The sequence below is a fragment of the Crocodylus siamensis genome, chromosome 1, assembly GCF_052110815.1.
Source record: "Crocodylus siamensis isolate JL-2025a chromosome 1, ASM5211081v1, whole genome shotgun sequence".
In the NCBI taxonomy this organism is placed as follows: domain Eukaryota; kingdom Metazoa; phylum Chordata; order Crocodylia; family Crocodylidae; genus Crocodylus; species Crocodylus siamensis.
Window position 1 is genome coordinate 120,301,347 of NC_143395.1, and position 11,611 is coordinate 120,312,957.

Sequence of the window (11,611 nt, forward strand, 5' to 3'; positions counted from 1 at the left end):
TGACTATGAGGGTGGTCAAGCATTTGAACAGGCTACCTAGACCGGCTATGGAATCTCCATCCCTTGAAATTTTCAAAAGCAAGCTGGACAGACTCTTAGTTGAATTGGTTTAATCAGGGATGCTCCTACTTTTAGCAGGGAACTGGACTAGGTGACCTCATGACATACCTTCCAGCCCTACTTTCCTATGAACCTAAGGTGGCACCAACATTGAGGAGAACCAGTTAATGATTCTACCAGTTTTCACTCAAACATCCTACCATCATTGTATGCATCTGTCTGGCCATCTTTTAACCCAACCACCTTGCTATCATCCCTCCAGATCAGTAGACCATTGCCCCACCTGGCCATCCTATCTTCATCTGTCCTGATTGACTTAGCCTCATCCTCTCAATACCCAGTGCCCAGCTGATCAGAGGAAATGCTTGCAAGTCTGGACACTGAACCCGCTAAGGAGTAGGAGGGCATCCACACTTCTGGCAGCATCTCTAACATTGTCCCTTCCTCACAATAGTTAGGGGCACCCCATGCCTGCTTTATGCAAGGTCTGGGGCATGGTTGGACCCACAAGTGTCCAGTAGCAGCTCTATTATGTCTGGTAGAGCAAAGCCTTGGGAAGAGGGGGGACATATACTAGCCCCCAAGGAAGGTAAGGATAGTTATGCCTTTGGGGCGCCCCAGTTCATTTGGCTGGTGTTGCCACCTCTGGAGTCATTAGGACTGTGGAGTGCTAGCAGACCATATTGTGGTTTTCTTAGGGAGGAGAGGGGAGGGAGGGAAAGAGGAGCAGGAAAGGGACTGTTTATAGAGAAGCATCTCTCCTACCCAGTCCACTTAGACACTGTTGGGTGAAAAAGTGAGTATGTTGTGTCCTTCTACAGGGCATAATGGTGATTGTTCTGGAAACTTCTCCTGGGTCATTAGGAGACTTCCTTGGAGGTTACATCAAGTTGGAATGTCATTGGTTTAGTGCAGCACTTTTGGTCTTTTGGGATTACCCATCTCTTTTCCCATTCCAGTGCAGTGAGAGACCTGTATCTCTACGCCTCTCCCATATCTTGCCCACAGCAGCAGGGGCCTCCACTCCCAAGTCACCCCACATCCCTGGCTGTGGAAATGAATTGCTTATATTAATTTTCTATTTGTTGCTGCCTGGAAGATCCATTCCAAACACCCACACCGTCCTGCCCTCACCATCATGCTTGGTCCTCTCCTACCCCTCTGCACTGGCCATGGAAGCATTGCCACTTGTCCCTGGCCTTCTCCATCCTTGCAAAGTAAGGTCCTAAGAAAAATTGAAAGCATCCTAAGAAACAAATTCAGGATGAAGAAACAAAGACCTTTTTAGCCAGAGAACTGTGTATTTGCTGGTACAGATAAGTACAAGCAAAGCAGCAAGACTGAAGGAGGAGAAAACATTCACAAATGTCAGTACCCACTCAAAAGTATATAAATACTTTGGATGATCTTTTCTTTCCCCTGTCAGTCAGCTTCTCTTGTGACTTAACCCCTTCCAGAAGTGTAAACCTTAGCAGAAAAGTCAAATAAGAAGATCAGTAGAAAATACTCCCTCTCCTCTCAATACATTTCTGTGACAGTCATAGATTGCCTTAAAGAACAATGGCAGCAACAATCTGGGCTGTATCATTGTTCTTATAGTGCACAGCTAAAGCCAAGATCTGTCCATTCACTCAGTCTTTGTTCTTGGACTTTTAAGTGTCTCAAGGGATGTTTGTAGGCTGTAGCTTGAGCAGAACCATATACAAGCAACATGTAAACGTTTCTGGGAGCTTCACTAACAGCAGCATAGATGCATGGGGGAAGAATTTCATATTCTGCAAGAAACAGGCATTTCAATGTGTTCTTCAAAGGAGGAGGAGTAGCGATTCTCCAGAGGTGAGTAAAGTGTAAAAGCTTCAGTAGAGAAAGATCTTGCAGGAGGCACACTTAAGTGCTTCAGGAGGTGATTGCTAGCAAACAGCAAGTTTTCCTTGAGGCAGTGGGGTTTGAAGGTGCACAGGCAGCCCTTGGGCACTGACAAACTCTTCATTTGAGGAAGGAGTCTACAGAATTCTGTCTTGTAGCTCCGACCTCAAGGGGAAGATATTTGAACCTCCTCAGGAAATGATCATCCCAGTCTTACTCTAAAGTGGAAAGGCAGTCTGTTTCTTTCTGGCATGTCCCAGTAACAAATATGGTCCTTCCAAGAGGAAAGGATTATATCCCCTACCATTAGGACAGAATAGACTGTGTGGTTTCCTGAAGACACTGTATATGTTTTCTCTTCTATGACATTCAGACCATTGAAGAGAGACACATCAATAAAAATCATGGTGGTCTGCCTGCAAAACTAGGGAGATTGTCAGAAATATCAGGGTTTGGAGACCAACCAAAGGCCACTGCCCTTCCCCTTCAGTTCAGTTTCTGCAAATATCTGGGATTAAGTTTTGTGCTAGTAAGCCCAAGTAAGGGCAGCTTCCCTACAGTGGCTTCCGCACCACATGGTTACCAAAGAAAACCAGCATGTATACTTGGGTGACAGAAAGGAAAGAGTCCCCATGCAGAAGCCTAGGAATTGGTATACTTACCATCTTGGGAACCTGTAGCAAATGTGAAAAGGCTCCCAAGATGCAGTGCAAAAACTTTTTGGGGAGTTCACACAAATTTAACAATGTTATTGCTATTTATGGTCATTTGAGGATAACAAGATGCTCCCAGAGGTGCTGCCATTGAGAGACCAAGACCACAGCCCAAGGCTGTAGAGCTCAGTGAATGACAAGGATAAGGAAGAGCAAATAGGACCTGTTAGCAAACCTGGCAGCATCCTCAAAGAGGAGACCTGTGGCTGTAGAGGAGTGATGTCCAGGAGTGGGGTACCACTAAAATAAGAGTATATCTGACCGCATAGGCATTTCCCAGGCTAAGCTGGTACTGTCTTCCAAGGCATGGTGGACTACTGAGGTTACTACCAAGGCATGTAGGGTAGTGTGGCACAAAAGGGACAGAGAGATGGGAGGGTGTCATGATAATGACATCTTTGAAGAAACATTGGTTTTGCACAAGGGTGCCATCTCACCTGGCACTGTGGGCTGGATGCAGACCATGGGCTTCTTGCAAGCCAAAACCAGCCTGGGGATGTGGTATTAGCACTAGTACTTTTAGTCCTCTAGGAAATGCAGCCAAAGTTTAATTAAACATACATAACAAAACCGTATTGCCTCTCCTGTGGACTTGTTTTTGGAAAGCAACAAGGATAAAATCAAAATCAGTAATTGCGTTCAAGGTTTGAGTTTTCTTTTTTAAACTATTGATTTAAATCAATTACATGGAAATGGAGGAAGATATATTCTTGATGAACACAGCAAAAGGAAGTCCATAAAAATGACTTTGTGCAGTGTTTCAAGAGCACCATCTTGTGGTTTTCCCTTTGCAGAGCATGCATATATTACTTTTAAAGTCTTTTATATAGCATAGTTGCCAGGACTATATAGCATAGTTCTTCCACAACTTTTTCTTTCTTGGACTTTTCATATGTCATCAATTTAAGTGGGGTGTCCCTCTTTTCTGTTGGGTGATTTGAGGTAAACCTTACCTTTGCTCCTGGATGTGCATAGAAACTCTGAGCCTTCTTCATCTTTTTAGCAAAATATGCCAGCCTGTTAAAAACTACTTACAACTGAACTTTCAACCAACCATTGGCAACATGCTTCAGATACTATAGATACTAAATCTGTAGTACTTTGGCAAATCAAATTGTTTCCCAGTAACTGGCATTCTTTGAAATGCATTAGCCACATTCTCATTTGTGAGTATCTCTACCCCGACCTTGATCAAACTTTTCAGTACTTGGAGGGTGCACTCAAGTGCCCTGTCCAGATGAGTGCAACTGTGTGGGATGTGGTCCTGCAGACATGTTTGTGGCACCACATGCTGCACATGCTCAGTTGTTCTCCGCACTGCAGCATGGAGGGTTTTCTGACCCCTGGACCCACAGGAAAAAAAGCAGAGTGGAGCACACAGTGGTGGTATGCTGTGTTGAAAGCCAGAGCCTAACCAACTGGAGCACTAGCCTTGAACAGTTTGGTCCTATGAAGGTAGTAGGCCAAAGCTCTTAACATTTAACAAGTGCAGCAACTCCTTTACTCACTATGGGGCCTTGGGGAGCACACCAGCAAATCAATTTTCTGCTCCATATAAAAATGTCTTGATAACTCTGAGCAGAAACTTTCTGTGAGTCCTTAAGGTCAGCTTATCTGGAAAAGGTGGTAAAGGGGGATCTTCCCCATGTGCTTTGATCTTATCCCCCCATCCCTCCCACCTCCTACCTGATGCAATTGCTACCAGATAAGCTGTTTTCATAGAAAGATAGGAGACATTACCATAAGCTCCAAGGTTGCTCCCATTTACAATGTTAGAACCAAATTCAGGTTCCATTGTAGAATTGGGTCCCTTACATTAGGGAAGGCCCCAGACAGGTCCTTGAGAAACCTCAGAGCTGTTGGGTGAAAAAATACCTACCAAACACTGACTGGCAGCTGAAATACCAAGATAGCTGCCAGGTGGATTTTAACAGAACTGACAGTAAGATAAGGTCCAATAGGTAATTGAGTGTATTTGGTATGACAGAGCTGGCCAGGTTGATATTCATTGCCTGGCACCAGGATGAAAACCTGATCCACCTTTCCAGGTAAATGTGTCTGGTTGAGTCCTGTCTGTTAATGAGAATGCCTTTGAGATGGATTGAACACTTGTGCTTTACCTGATATAGCCACACATGATCCCTTCTATGGTTAGAAGGGAGTAAAGATCTGGGCGAAGAACTCTTCCTTCATTGCAGGTTAACAGATGAGAAACTAATGGCAGTGTCCAAGAATGTCTGACCAGGAAAACAGGAGAACCTGAAATCAAAACCTTGGTGAAAACTGTCAAGGTGGTGGAGAGCCAGAAGGCTCTAACCTGCACTAGTAAGTAGTGGCTCTCACCCAGAGTAAAGCTGAGGTACTTCATATACACGTCTTATGGCAATGTTGAAGTAAAAAGCTGACAAGCTAAGTGCAAACCAGTCTTCTTGATGCAAGGAGAGGATTATCAAGACTGGCCATCTTGAACATATACTTGCAGATGTGTTGGTGTTTTTAGGTCCAAGACTGACCTCCAATTTCCTTTTCTCTTTGGAACCAGGAAGTAACAGGTAGAAAATCCTTTTCCCATGAAATACAGGGAAAATTTCTACATCACCCACCACCAGAAAGGGTCCAACCTCTTTCTTCAGCAGACTATCATAAGAAGACTCCTTGAAAAGGAATGGGAAAAGGGGCCTGTGAATAGATAGTATCTCAAACTAAATGGAATAACTATTTGTTACCACATCTAGGACTACTTGGTCTGAGGTAGTATGGACCCATGACAGGTAGAATAGGGCTAAGAGGTATTAGATGGACAGGTGAATGGCACAGGCTTTTCTTCTGCCCCCCAAAACTGTGGTGCAACTGGGTTTCTCTGCCAATGGAACAACATTTTTTAGGTGGCTGCCATGGATGGGAGGTAGTCTTCACTGGTGTAAAGGCAACCAAAGGTGATAAGCAAGAAGTTCTCCTCTAGCTCTACATCCTTAAATGGCAGGTCCACTACAGTAACTTAACCTCCCATGGACAGCCAAAATGTTGTAAGCACAAGACCTGAGCATCATTACCATCATGGGAATGACTCTGGCTGTGGTATCAGCTGCATTCAGTGCCATATATGAAGTAATCTTTGAAGCAAAATGACTGATTTGAGTGACTAGTTGGGAGCAACTTTAGCTATCCTTTCTCTTTCCTTGTTCTTAGATAGATTGAGCACCTGTCAGAAATGCAGGTTTCCCTCAAGGTAGAAAAAGAATACTGAATGGCTGTCAGATATTGGGGTCAAGCTAGAAATGAAGGGCATAGCCAAAAGCTCAGAAGATGTGTGACTCTAGATAAGGCTATGTAGCTGGAAAAGAAAAATGCCTTATCTGTATTGAAGTGGAAAAGAAAAAAGATTTTGAGTGAACTAACCAGAATTTTTTGGATATGATACCACAAAATGACAATGCCTTATAACATCTTCACAAAGGTCAGGGGATGGAGATGATCAGGGAAGGGCACACCAAAAAATAGTACTAAGTCACAACCAAAAGTCTGCTCCTAAATCAACAACTTTCAAAAACTTCCTAGACAGGCAAAGGTATTAGGAAAACATATAAGAAGAAAAAGTGAAGGTCTGAAGTGTTTCCAAAAGCTTGAGGCCACTAGGACCCAGAAGATGCTCTCTAACCAGGCACTGAGAAGAAATAAGGAAGTGTGCACCACCCTTTATCTGGTGAGTGAGGGGACACAAGGAAGGGGTGGGACAAAGCATGCTATATGGCACTAAAGAAAAAGGTCTTCAATAAAAGTTCAGAGGTGTAAGACACACCCACAAATGAGAAGAATGTGTATGTGGACTAGTTGGCAAGGGTCAAGGTTGATTATGGAACAGGTGGGGTCCAAAAATTATTCAGATAACATTTTTTCACTCATTCCCTCCACGTCTCACAATCACAACACAAGGATACAGTCAAAAAGGCTTTCTCTGGAAGAAGGATTACATTGGCAAGTATGTACAATAGCATCATTACATTACTAGGGATTAAAAATTCAGCTGCGAATGTGAAACATTCTACATCAGGCAAAAGGAGTGCATGAAGAGTGGTCATTCCTAAAGGATATGATCCTTGAAGCACAAGGCAAGTTCATTCCCATGTGGAGGAAATGTAGCAAAAGGGCTGGGAAGCCCTCTTGGCTAAACAGGGAAATCATGGTCCTTCTTTCAAGAAAGAAGATAGAGGCATACAGTCAAAGGAAACTAGGGACAGCTCTCAAGGGGGACTATATAGCTATGGCCTGCACTTGTAGGGATCAGATTAGAAAAACTAAGGTGGCGACTGACCTAAAATTAGCAACGGGAATCAAGGACAACAAGAAGTCCTTCTTTAAGTAAGTAGGAAACAGGAGGAAAACAAATGGGAGTGTGGAGCCATTGTTCAACAACTCAGGACAGCTAGTCACCAGCACTCAGGAGAAAACTGAATTTCTGAATGACTACTTTGCTTTGGTTTTCCACAAGGCCAAGGGGAAAATCACGTCGGCTAGGGTACAGGATGGGCAGGGTTCAAATGACCGCTATCCTACTATTGACGTAGACCTGGTGTGTGAACAATTAAAGAAATTGGATGTATATAAGTCAGCAGGACCGGATGAACTTCATCTGAGAGTGCTGAAGGAGCTGGCCAAAGTCATCGTGGAAGCCCTGGCAAAGCTCTTCCAAAACTCATGGCGCTCCAGGGAGGTCCCCGAGGACTAGAAGAGGGCCAATATTGTGCCCATCTTTCAGAAGGGGAGGAAGGAGGGCCTGGGTAACTATAGACCAATTATCTTAACTTCTATCCCAGGGAAAATCCTGGAAAAATTCATTAAGGAGTCTATATGCGACAGGCTTGCAGAAGGTAGGATTCTAAATGACAGCCAGCATGGCTTCATTGTAGACAGGTCTTGTCTTACCAAACTCATCTCCTTTTACAATCAGGTGACTTGCCACCTGGATAAGAGTGCCATAGGCTAGCTGGGCATTGTGAGTATATCAATTTAGTTGCAGGCTGACTAAGTACTGCAACTTATATTAGCCACTGGGCTTTTTTGGTTCGGGATCGAAGAGGTGATGTTGGGAGGAAAGCAATGACAAGTTTCACTTATAAAAAAGAATGAATTTTACTTATAACAGCAAAAGATATAGTTTGCACATATCACAGTTAGTAAAAAGGTTAAGTTAATAAACAGATAACATAACACTACAAGTTAAAATTGGCAGTGATAATAAAAACAGGCAGAAAAATCAACTAAGAGTTTCCACTTGGTTAGCAATTTATCGATAGTCCCTCAGTCTCAAGTACACGTCAAGCTGATTCAGCGAAGTCAAGTGTCCCCGATCCACGCTGTCAAAGGGAGAACCGGGGGAAAGTCCCTCAGTCAGGATCCAGTCCTCACTCACACAGAGAGTAAGAGATCTGGGGGCATAGGACAACAATGACTCTTCTGTTTCGTCCTTCCTGTGGGCCACTTAACGTGTATGTTCTTTTATATCTTGTCTGTGCTAATTTGTTGGCTTTCTAGCCACCTATAATCTTATTTTACAGCTGTTAACCTAAGGGGTTAAAAAGTGTTAAAAATCATTATAAGTTACTGCTTAAGTTTAGGTTTACCCAATAAGCAAATCACACCACATCACTTTAGAGTCTGAGATTAACATGTCTCCACCCAAGTTCAACCTACTATATTAATTATACCTCAGGGCTAGATCTATTAATTTTGCTGACTTTAAGTGAAAAATTCTTAAATCAGCTAGATTTGCAGTTTTATTCTTTAGTTCTGCTTTTTAAAACTCCTGCTGCCTCAAAGCTAGTGCAAACAGCTGTATAATTCTTACAGGTTATACTCCAGACAGACAAGAAACAGTTTCATAAGCTCTATTTCAGATACCTTCAAAAAGCATTTTCTTTTTTGCTCTAAGTTGCTTGTTAACCCTTCTAGTTCTAGCCATCACATGAGAGAGGAGGTTGAGATTATATACCTCAACTTCCGAAAAGTTTTTGATCTGGTATCCAACAATGTTCTTGCAAGAAAATTGGAAGACCGTGGGCTTAACTGCAAGACAGGAGGGTAGGAAGCTGGCTGTGGGGTAGGAGCCAGAGAGTTCTAATGAACGGATCCATCTCTGTCTTGGTGGGAAGTGGCCAGTGGTGTCCCACAGGGGTCAGTGCTTGGTCCAGTGCTAGTTAACATCTTCATCAATGATTTGTATGTGGGGGTGAAAAGCTCACTGGCCAAGTTCGCAGATGACACCAAGTTATGGGGAAGCATGGCCACACATGAAGATAGGCTGCAGATACAGGCAGACCTGTTGCAAGTTGGGTGGATGGGAGCCAGATGAAGTTCAACATTGAGAAATGTAAAGTGCTCCACCTAGGGACAAACAATCCCCTGCACACCTACAGGCTTGGCAATGCCAACCTGACCAGTACTACAAATGAAAGGGACCTGGGCATAATAATTGACCACAGTGTGAACATGAGCCAGCAATGCAACGCTGAAACCAGCAGGGCTAACAATACCCTGGCATACATCAATCGATGCATCTCCAGCAAAACCAAAGAAGTGATTCTCCCACTTTACTTGGCATTGGTGAGACCGCAGCTGGAGTGCAGCATCCAGTTCTGGGCATCACACTTTAATAAGGACATGGTGAAGCTTGAAAGAGTTCGGAGAAGGGCCACCTGTATGATCAGAGACTTGCGTGGCAAGCCATATGAGCAAAGGCTGAGGGGTCTGGGACTCTTCAGCTTGAAAAACAGAAGGCTGAGGGGACTTGGTAGCAGCTTACTGCTTCATCAGAGGCATACATCAAGGGCTTGGTGAACAGTGATAGTTACAAACTCCTGGAAGACCATTTCAGGCTCAACGTTAGGAAAAAAACCTCCTTCACAGTCAGGGTGTTCAGACTGGAATAAACTACCTCCAGAGGTGGTACAATCGCCTACCCTGGAAATCTTTAAGAGGAGACTGGACAGCTACCTTGCTGGGGTCACCTGACCCCAGTTGTCTTTCCTGCCTAGTATGGGGGGCTGAACCTGATGATTTTGGGAGGTCCCTTCCAGCCTTACTATCTATGAATCACCTACTATTCATTCTAGTTGCTGAGGATGGGATAAGGTAATCATCATTTTCAAAAAGGTACTTAGGAATTTTTTGAGTTTCTGTTCCCTTTTGTCAGATGGATAATTTGCTTTCTTTTGGGAGCAATAAACTAGATCACAAAACCTTTCCTTTTTTTTTTTCCATCTCTTTGACTTGCCTTTCAGACAGGGTCAGCAACAAATTGAGTTGACATGCTTTTTGTCTGTATTGCAAAGGTCAAAGATGTAAGCATGGACCTTCTAGGTCAACGGAATCAGTCTGGGTCAAAATCAGTCAGGGAACAAGATTATCTATGTTCTTTGGAATTCCCTTTGAAGCTGAGGAGAATCTGGGAACTGGTAGAAAAACATGGTAAAAATGATCTTTTTTAACTTGCTCGCTATAGACTAAGTATTCAGTTTACTAGCAAGACTGAAGCTGGTGAGGTCCCCTCTTAAATATTTATTCTGACTACAGTTGATATGAGACTGAAGTTGAGACAGCACTAAAGCCACAGGAGCAGCAGTATTGCATGTGTTGGGAATGGTATACTTTTTTAATGGAATTATGCAGAAGAGATTTTGTTTAGCATCAGGGATCCAAAAGCCATATTTGGTGGCATCCTTGCTAGCTGATTAACAGGAAACTGCAGGAAATTCTAAGACCATTAGAATATATTATATACTTTGCAGCCAAAGCAGGAGTACAAGACATGCCAGATTTAGTGGAAGGACTTGCTGTGGCACCCTTGCTATTTCAGCAACAATTCTGTGACAGTGGAAGTATTGTTGTAAGCACATCTACCTCACATAGCCTTGTGCTGCCTCTGTACTTGTGCCCACTAAATCAATTTGGTCCAAGTCCTTATTCACACTATAGCTAGGAGGGAAGGAATGATGGCCCCAAAATCACGCAGGAGGCAGAAGATATTAGCTACTAAGAACACATTTCCATGTCTTGGCTTTCTCCTTGTACTTTGCTCATCTAGCAAGGACTGGAAATAGGACATCTGGAAAAAACAGGAAGCTCAAGACTCCATGCGTTTCATAAAACTGATTTCCAAAATACGTACGGAGATGTTTTGAGCAAAGATTCCAAATGTTCTGTAGGAGCAAGGGGTCACAGCCAAGACAAAACATTTATTCCATTAGGAAGTTGGGAATCCAATATAAAAGCATCACAACATAAAGATGGAGGGCCAAGATACATTGTAGGAAGTTAACAAGCTTTCAGAAATACCTTGCCTAGTAATTAATGTGTAGTATTGTAATAATTATATTCACTAAAGCTCTGTACCTTATCTGGCAAATGGAACTGAATACAAGTTTCTGTATTTCCTCCCTGAGCTGCGATCTCCCACGCAAACCCCTCCTGCTGTCCAGGAAAATTATTCTATCCTTAAAAACATTTTAAAGATAGAGCTGAAATGATGAAAAGTACTAGTGTAGACAGGCTCAAGCAATCACTTGTGTTCTGATCATCATAACTTTAGCTGTGATAACCAGTTTCCAACCATAAATAGTCAATCTTGTACACTATGCAAACTGTTGCTACTATGAAGGGGTGAAAAGGCTAAGCATTATCTTAGCTGGGATGTAGCATTTTGATACTGCTCTGTGGACAGATCCAAGAGGAGGAAAAAGTTAGATTGCATATCTACACATGCAAATGCTCTGGGATGGGTTTACTCTAGGGTAATTTATCAGAGTAAACCCAACCCAGGTGAGCACCTACACTTGTGGGGAAACAGAAGCAGGTTTGCTGCTCATGGCAGCAGTCTGCTCCCGACCCCAACTCTGCACCGGCCCCCTACAGCAGCCAGGGGTATTCTAGGGTAGCCCTCCCTGGGTGCTAGACCAAGGGCTGAGAGGGAGCCAGGA